At 35.3% G+C, this 9628-nt stretch overlaps 1 long non-coding RNA gene across 1 annotated transcript; it reads left to right on the top strand.

Annotated features, from left to right (window-relative positions):
• The first annotated feature begins 2824 nt into the window (after positions 1–2824).
• Positions 2825–9261, top strand: LOC128655466 (uncharacterized). Its single transcript, XR_008401812.1, has 5 exons — positions 2825–3025; positions 3101–3203; positions 7703–7750; positions 8673–8738; positions 9233–9261. It is a non-coding gene; the product is annotated as an uncharacterized LOC128655466 (long non-coding RNA).
• The last annotated feature ends 367 nt before the right edge of the window (positions 9262–9628 follow it).

Genomic DNA, 9628 nt, shown 5'->3' with positions numbered 1-9628 from the left:
GCTGCCGTGTAGGGGGATTAGATTAGGGGTTAATACATTTATTATAGGTGGCGGCGGTGTAAAGGGATTTAGATTAGAAGCAAAAACGCAGTTTACTTTGTGACAAAGCCCCACCAAAAGCCCTTTTAAGGGCTGGTAAAAGAGCTGAATTCTTTGGGGCATGCCCGGCAAAAAGCCCTTTTAAGGGCTGGCAATAGAGCAGTTTACTTTGGGGTAATGCCACGCAAAAAGCCCTTTTCAGGGCTATTTGTAGGGTTAGTGGTAGGGATAGTTTAGTATTTTAGGGGTTAAATAATTTAATATAGGTCGCGGCGGGGTAGGGGGGATTAGATTAGGGGTTAATTAATTTAATATAGGTGGCGGTGGGATAGGGGGATTAGATTAGGGGTTAAATAATTTAATATAGGTGGTGGCGGGTAGGGAGATTAGATTAGGGGTTAATTAATTTAATATAGGTGGCGGCGGGGTAGGGGGATTAGATTAGGGGTTAAATAATTTAATATAGGTGGCGGCGGGGTAGGGGGATTAAATTAGGGGTTAATAATTTTAAAATAGATGGCGGCGGGGTAGGGGCTCACTTTAGTGGGTAGGTAAGGTAGCTGGCGGCGGGGTAGGGGCTCACATTAGGGGGTTATAGATTTAATATAGCTGGCGGCGGGGTCCGGGAGCGGCGGTTTAGGGGTTAATAACTTTATTACGTGGCGGCGGGGTCCGGGAGCGGCGGTTTAGGGGTTAATACATGTATTATTAAGAGAGTGAGGGAGGATAGCGGATAGAGGGTTAGACGTGTCGGGCTATGTTTGGGAGGTGTGTTAGACAGTATGGGTGATTTCATACTTTAGTCAGGTTTTGTAGGCGCCGGCAGTTTCTAAAGTGGCGTAAGTCACTGGCGACTCCAGAAATTTGTACTTACGCAGATTTCTGGACATTGCTGGTTTATCCGACTTACGGCACTTTAGCATCTGTCTGCGCCGTATATAGGATAGTTTGAGTTGCGAGCTGAAACTGCGGGCGGCGGGGGTTCCCTCGCTTGCGCCTCAAACTACGCTGCATATCGGATCGCGCCCCAGAGGTGAGGTCTGCACAATGTATGACTCATCTTCACACTTGATTGATAGAACATAACACAAGATGCTACACATGCTTAGTAAGCTAGTGATAGAAATAGTTTCAGAAATGGGGGGGGTGTGCAGAAATAATTCACACACTTCTATTAACCCCTTAATGACCACAGCACTTTTCCATTTTCTGTCCGTTTGGGCCAAGGCTATTTTTACATTTTTGCGGTGTTTGTGTTTAGCTGTAATTTTCCTCTTACTCATTTACTGTACCCACACATATGATATACCCTTTTTCTCGCCATTAAATGGAATTTCTAAAGATACCATTATTTCCATCATATCTTATAATTTACTATAAAATAAATTATAAAATATGAGAAAAAAATGGAAAAAAAACACACTTTTTCTAACTTTGACCCCTAAAATCTGTTACACATCTACAACCACCAAAAAACACCCATGCTATAGTTTCTAAATTTTGTCCTGAGTTTAGAAATACCCAATGTTTACAGGTTCTTTGCTTTTTTTGCAAGTTATAGGGCCATAAATACAAGTAGCACTTTGCTATTTCCAAACCATTTTTTTTTCAAAATTAGCGCTAGTTACATTAGAACACTAATATCTTTCAAGAATCCCTGAATATCCATTGACATGTATATATATTTTTTTAGTAGACATCCAAAGTATTGATGTAGGCCAATTTTGGTATATTTCATGCCACCATTTTACCGCCAAATGCGATCAAATACAAAAAATCGTTCACTTTTTCACAAAGTTTTTCACAAACTTTCGGTTTCTCACTGATATTCTTTACAAACAGCTTGTGCAATTATGGCATAAATGGTTGTAAATTTTTCTCTGGGATCCCCTTTGTTCAGAAATAGCAGACATATATGGCTTTGGCGTTGCTTTTTGGTAATTAGAATGCCGCTAAATGCCACTATGCACCACACGTGTATTATGCCCAGCAGTGAAGGGGTTAATTAGGGAGCATGTAGGGAGCTTTTTGGGGTAATTTTAGCTTTAGTGTAGTGTAGTAGACAACCCCAAGTATTGATTTAGGCCCATTTTGGTATGTTTCATGCCACCTTTTCACCGCCAAATGCGATCAAATTACACTGCCAGTACCCAGTGTAGAATAAAATTGTTGCTTTTTTAATTTTTTCCCCTTTTCTGTATTGTAGCCCCCCCACCAAAGACCAACCCCCCCACCCCCTCCTAGATACCTTCGATTGATTTTTAAAAAAAATTAAAATACCCCTTTCTCCCACTTTTATAACAAAATCTTTTCTGTAGTGTAGTGGTTCCCACCTGCTCCCGCCCCGTGCACGCGCCCGCCACCCCCTCCGTGCATGCGCGTGCGCCCATGCGCGCCCCCATCAGCCCCGCCCCAATCCCGCCCCCTCTACATTACCCAGCCCATCGATGGCCACCCACCCGCCTCCCAAGTCGACTCCCACCCACCAACGATACCGCCCATCGATGTCCGGTGCAGAGAGGGCCACAGAGTGGCTCTCTCTGCATCAGATGGCCAAGGGGTGTTATTGCAGGATGCCTTGATATCGAGGCATCACTGCAATAACCGGAAAGCGTTTGGAAACGAGCAGGATCGCTTCCAACCGATTTAAACCCCTAATGTCGTACAAGGTACGTCGCTGGTCTTTTAAGACCAGGTTGTGTGTGACGTACCATGTACGACATGCGTCGTTAAAGGGTTAATATTTTTATTTTCACTTTTTCGGCCATTAGGGAGATGACTTCATCTAAAGACTGAAAGTGAAGTATTCAAGACTGAAAGTGAAGAATTCAAGACTGAAAGTGAAGAATTTAAGCCTGAAAGTGAAGAATCCCAGACTGAAAGTGAAGAATCCCAGATTGAAAGTGATGAATACCAATGTGATCATGTCTGGCATTGTCTTTCAAATGTGCTGACCTTGAAAACCATACAAAGACACGTTCATATGGTAAGTGGCAACACTTTTATGGACTAAGGCTGTGGATGCATCCTATTGGAGACACTTAGATTATTTTTCTTTTAGATGGTATTTCACAATCCTCTATTTTGAAAATGATGAATAAGACACCTAATGAAGATAAACTGTTATTTTGAAGATAATTGCCTTTCAAAGACCATACATCCAGGTTAGTTTGCACAATGCATGCTAGTTAAGAATCACAGGAGGAAGAATGTTAAAAGAATTAGGAACAGATACATGTCCTATATTAGAATATGTTTATTTTACATACATTACCCCTACTTTGTGCTAGAGAGTACTCACATTCTGACCAATCAGACAAAGGAATACATTCTATAGTTGATATAGAGGTATATTATTTGAAGGGACATGAAATATTACATTCAATTATGTTCAGCATACAATATATAGATTTTTTATAATGTGATATGCATTATTTTGTCTAATTTAAAATGCTAATGTTTAATTCTAAGATTGATTAGACAATATAATGCTATTTCTAATTATGGGTGGATATAGATTTCATGTCTGAACCTTTTTTTTTAATATCAAGACCAAAAAAATACATGTTAGAGCATAGACACAAGATGATTTAACAATTATTCGATTTAATGAATATTTTAAGACATGTGTTCATGAAATAACTAATGTTTATAATATTCTTTTTTCAGAGTTTCATATGTGATGATTTTTTGTTTTTTTAAGACATTTTATTTATTTTCTTGTCAATAAATTTATTTTCATACTATATCTTCTATTTTTTGTATTAAAATACATATTCTTAGAGACATATCTCTATCACAGTAAGATAAGAAGACATATATCTATCTAATCTGACAAGTAAACCAAATATTACTCCCATGACTGTTAGTCATCTATTTGACAAGCACATGCCAGATATAAAATAGAATAATTTTGGTTAATTTATTGAATGTAAAATATCAACACAGCTTATTCAGATAATGTTAAAGTCAAGTATCTTTCAACAATTTAATTTGGACTTAAATACATGCTTTTATTGTGTGATTTATAGATGTTAAAATCATAAAATGTTTATGACGAGGATATGTAGTCTAAATTATACAAAACAACATTGTTCATTTCACTTTTAAGAAAGGAAAGTGTTTAACTTACATTAAAGTGACAGTGTAGTTGAATGTTAGATTTACATAATAATATCTTGGATTTTCCTTAGGTATCCAAAAACATTATTACAATAAATATAGGTTATTCATCTTTAATTTTCTTAAAGGTAATATGTTAGAAATTATCTGTAAATGAAAAGTAAGTTAATTTCATATTTAGACCAAGCTAATTATTGTATGCCATATTGATTATTTTTCAGTTCTAGTGGAGTCATTTGAAGGGTCATTTAACTATAGATAGATCAAAAGATAACTTATATAAATTATTCTCCTTACCTCTTGGATAGATATCACATAACTAGATGTATTTTCAGTCCCCTTTAGTTTCTTTATACAATGTTAATTCCACATATTCCCAATTGTGTTGGTCCTTAAAGGGACATTCCAAAAATATTTCAGTTAGTGAATTATAGACAATACAAATTTTAGTTAAACACCATTTACATGTACTATTATTATCTAATTATATTCAGCCTTATGATATCCTTTGTTAAAGAAATAGCAATGTACATGGGTTAGACAATGACATAAGGCATCTATGTGCAACCAACAATCAGCAGCAAAAGAGCCTATCTAGATATGGTTTTCAGTCAAGAATATAAATGTAAAAAAAAATAATGAGAATAAAACTAAATGTGACGTTGTTTTAACATTGTATTATCCATCTAAATCAGTATAGAACATATAGCTTAATGTCACTTTAAGGTAAAGCTGTATAAATACAACCATTAGAAGATATTTCATTCACAGTGGGGCAAACAATACAGAAGGTAATACAAATATTCTTAATTCTCATGTTATACTAATTTTTAGAAAGGCAGGTGCATAGGTTTATGATCAGCAAAGCATTACTGGGAAATATCTACTTAATTGTGGCTGGCCAACAATGCATATTTACAATGTTTAGACAGATGTATTTAGATCAAGTTCAAGATTGCATATTAGCTCATGAAAGGGACGGTAATTAAAAAGCGTTTCTTTCTGGAATCATAAATAAAATTAATTATTAACATTTAATTCTATCATCTATTTTAAATCATTATTTTTGGATTATTTCCTTTACAACCATATCTAGATATGCTCAGTAGCTGAAGATTGGTGGATGCACAGAGATGCCTTGTGTGATTGGCTCAACCATGTGCATTGCAATTTCTTCTGTTAAAGATATCTAAAGATTAATCTAAATAGTTTCATTTTAAAGTATAAAAATGTATTCTCTCTCTGGATCATTTTAAGAAAATATTTTGTTGTAATGTTCCTTTAAAAATAAAGACACCATTGCCCCAATAACAGATGTGAGCAGTTCAGACAAATACAAGCTTGAGGTTTATTTACTAATAAACAAACGTGTAGTTTAACATTTATAAACAGATTAGACAAGTTCCGGCCATTATAACCAGAAATTGCGCATTTCAGAAATCTCGCGTGGGAAACGTATCTTGCAACATGAGAATCGCATCTTTAAAAATTCTATTTGAATGTCACGCAATAGCACACAATCAATGTGCATTATAAATACATTTAATAGAGCAATGTCAATACTTCACAATAAGTCCAGAAATTTATTTAATAAACAATAAATGCATACAATGTTACATTTGTATTATTACAACTTATTTGTATTAAAGAACATGATCAATATTAAACATCAAAATGTGTAAAACATTTACTAATGTGACTGCATTATATTTCCCCAAAAAAATTTCAAATCAATATTTAATGGATAACGTATATTACATCTGCGTCACACATATCCGCATAACAGTCCCATGAGTTACAAATAAGTCTACATGAAAAATCTAGTAACAGCATCCCCAGGAGGTGAGTATGGAAGTTACTAAGATATGAAACCTTAAGGAACAACCAATCAGAGTTCATCACACAAACATAACTTGAGTCATTATGGTCTCACAGACATGATAACAAAATTTCAATATTTTATCCAATCAGATGTACAGATAACATGTCCCATGGTGCATCTCATGTTTACTTCACCATATAAAAGTCCATTACACGTTGCCATCTTTGTCAGTTCTCTAATGCCTGCTGGCAGTTACATATTTGTTATATATTATATATACTGTATATATATATATACCTATACAACTTGGCAGGCATGACGCCTCCCAGGTTCACCAAGCTGGAGAGTGCAGCACTGGTCAACGCCGTTCAAGACTTCTATCTGCAGCTATCTGGGAACAAAAAGAATTCGACGAAGCCAGGATCAAATCATGCGGAGGTTCGGAGATATGAGGTTGCGTCTGCACAAAAAAGTCGACCTCATAAGGGACTGTGTAAAAGCCCGTAAGAGGGATGGTAAAAAATCGAAGCCCCAATGGAAACTATACCTACTCCCTTATGAGGTGACTTTATGCGACCTACTCAATCTCAGAGTCCCCCGCAGATTTAGATCCTCTCGCTCCTCGGCCTCTTCTTCTTCCCCCCCCCAGCTGCTGGATCAGAAAGTCCTGACCCGGAGGCCAGTGCAGCTGCTTCTCTGTCCGGTGGTCTGGGAGAAGAAAATAGAGAATCTGAACCAGGTAAATATCCAACTTCATATAATATATTAATATTTGAGTAGACTTTTTAAGCAATGTGTATATAGTCATATATTCAACCTATATAGATCTCACAACATACGCTACATATGATGTTCAGATATCTGATTTTAGATTCGTCACAGATGAAATAGGAGTGATGTTTCTTGTGCACTACTGAATATGCGTCACAGAGCGAAAAAGGAATTGCGCATCTGTGAAATCCCTATCATCCGCCATTTCATACATTGACTATCAAATCATAACACAGTTCTAAATAATATTTGTTATTGTTCAATATTAACAAATATCCGAGTTGAATATCGTAATACACCCAATTGCCAATATATTTGAAGTCTTTGTAAATGATAATCATCACACTACTATATCCAAAACAATTCTGAATCACGGATGCGCAATTCCGCTTGGAATCATTGCGCAATGATCACGAAAGATAGAATTACGCACACACATGAACATGTGTTTGCTGTAACTGGCATCGCTTTAGACATGTTGGTCAAATCACGGATGCGCAATTCCGCTTGGAATCATTGCGCAATGATCACGAAAGATAGAATTGTGCACACACGTGAACATGTGTTTGCTGTAACTGGCATCGCTTTAGACATGTTGATCAAATGTATACGTTAATTAGCATATATGGGAAGAATACAGTATCCTTATTTACAATCTTCTACATTATAAAAGCTATACTAGCAAGATCAAAATAAACAATGAACTATCTCAATCGATTGTTGAGAATGCAAGAAGACACAAAATGAATTAAAGCTACAGTCAACAACATAAAAGATTGAAAATAAGAATACAGGATCTCTTTATTTAGACATTAATTGAGGAAACAATGAACTCATGTAAATACAAATAGATTTGTACTTTGTCAATTAGAATTGAAAAATCAGATTGTTTGTCTCCATGACCTGATTTGTATTAATGATATCCAATCCTCAATGAATATTTTACAGATCGTGATGTTGGTGCTGAAACCTCAAGCCAGGGTTCGTCTCAGCATGGTATGTCTCATATTAATTTACCTTTGTCTTACAAACCTGGACATAACATTACATAATACATTCACATTGTTAGATATTTATATGGATACTCTTATTATCTTTTCTGGTTATTTTAAAATAAGAATCAAAGTTGGGATTACATTGTAATACGAATCTAAAATTATGAGTATTTGAGGATATCCCTTCTATTCTTCATATATTAATTTTAATGTAAGCTTAGGTTCCTGCCCATTTTATATTCTGCCCCTGTGTAGTTCTTGTGATTTTTTGGATACATTTAGACAACACTAACACATTTTTGAAAAAGTGCCGAATCTAAAAATATACATTTCATACGTTTTTTTGTTTATTCTTATCATTACAGGGACATGAAAACAAACATTTCACTTTTAGGATTTAGACACATGTGATTTCACAATAATTTCAAATTGGATTTGATTATCTAAATTGCTTCAGTCTATTGTTATCCTTATTATAAAATCATATCACATGATGTCATGATGACATATTTTTCATAATAACTTCAGTTTTGCATTGTGATCAATATGTGTTGTGTCCAAAAAAAGATTAATGTACATTGCACAAATGGATCTATGTGCCACATGGCTTTGGTTTAATTTTTCACCAGTTGTTATTCAAAGTGTTGTTTGTGGGTATTATTTCAAAAACAACTATCAATATGTATATTTAGATATGCAATAGAATCATATGAGATGAATAGTCTGTCTAATTTGTCAAGAAATTAAACATATGTTAAAGACATCATTTTCTTTATAATCAACTTGATTAACACATACATTTATTGTTCATATTAGTGGTCTATTCTTCACATTTCTAAGTATATTCTTTTGAAAATTCAATACTGATGGGATTTAGTGATGTCCAAACTGTGTTCACTAATATATATCTATATCATTAATAGATATAGTTGCTGTGGGGAGCCCAGAGGGATCCGGCACCAATGATGAGATGCCTTTGCAGGATTTGGGTAAGTCCATTAACTCATGCATATGTCATTGAAGGTGTATTTGTAATAAATATTATGATCATGATTCTGATGAAGCATTATATTTGAATAAAACAGATAATTTGCTCCTCTGATTATATATCTATTTATTTTTAATCTGGAAAGATTAAGATCTCAAAGCTTCTTAGTCTACACCTTTGTTCTTCAGAACATGGATAGCATATGTTTCTTTTTAGTATAAATTTAGACAATAATCATGAAGTGATACACACATGAGAACTCTTAAATGTTCCATGTACTTTTGAGGTAATTGTAAAAATACAGACACTAAAATGTAATTATTACTCATCGAGAATAACACATCTAATGTCATTTGTATGCTCCATCAAAATGTTTTAAATCATAACTTTGGCTCAGTATATCTTTAATGCAACATTGATGTGTGTCCTTGAGCAACAGTAACATATGTTATAATATCTGATATTCACGTGTACACAACATGTTATGTTTTACAGAGATTGATGTAACATGTGAGACGGAGGAGGAAGAGGCTCCCTTGGAGTATAATGGCATGTCAAATATATATAACATGTATCCAACATGTATTATTGTTTGAAAACATTCTCTGGAAGAAAAAGTCTACAGCTTTGGCACTTTAAAAATTATTATTCCGAGGCGGAGCTAACCTAGCAAGGGAACAAGACGTGCTGTGTCTGAGCTCCTGCTAAAGTTTACAGTTTTTGCAAGATTAAAGTGGTCTACAGCACATAAATTCAGCAGCTCTATACATCTCTGAGCTGGGATCGATTTGGAGCATCAGCCGCACAAAAAATTGGCAACCCACCTGATATCGGGCAAAAGACCGCAGAACGGACCCAGCAGATCTCCAGGAGCCGGACCGGAGTCGGGAG

The sequence above is a fragment of the Bombina bombina genome, chromosome 4 (genome assembly GCF_027579735.1).
Source record: "Bombina bombina isolate aBomBom1 chromosome 4, aBomBom1.pri, whole genome shotgun sequence".
NCBI classification, from domain to species: domain Eukaryota; kingdom Metazoa; phylum Chordata; class Amphibia; order Anura; family Bombinatoridae; genus Bombina; species Bombina bombina.
The sequence above is the reverse complement of the archived record's forward strand: the minus strand, read 5'-3'. Positions and strand labels throughout refer to the sequence as shown.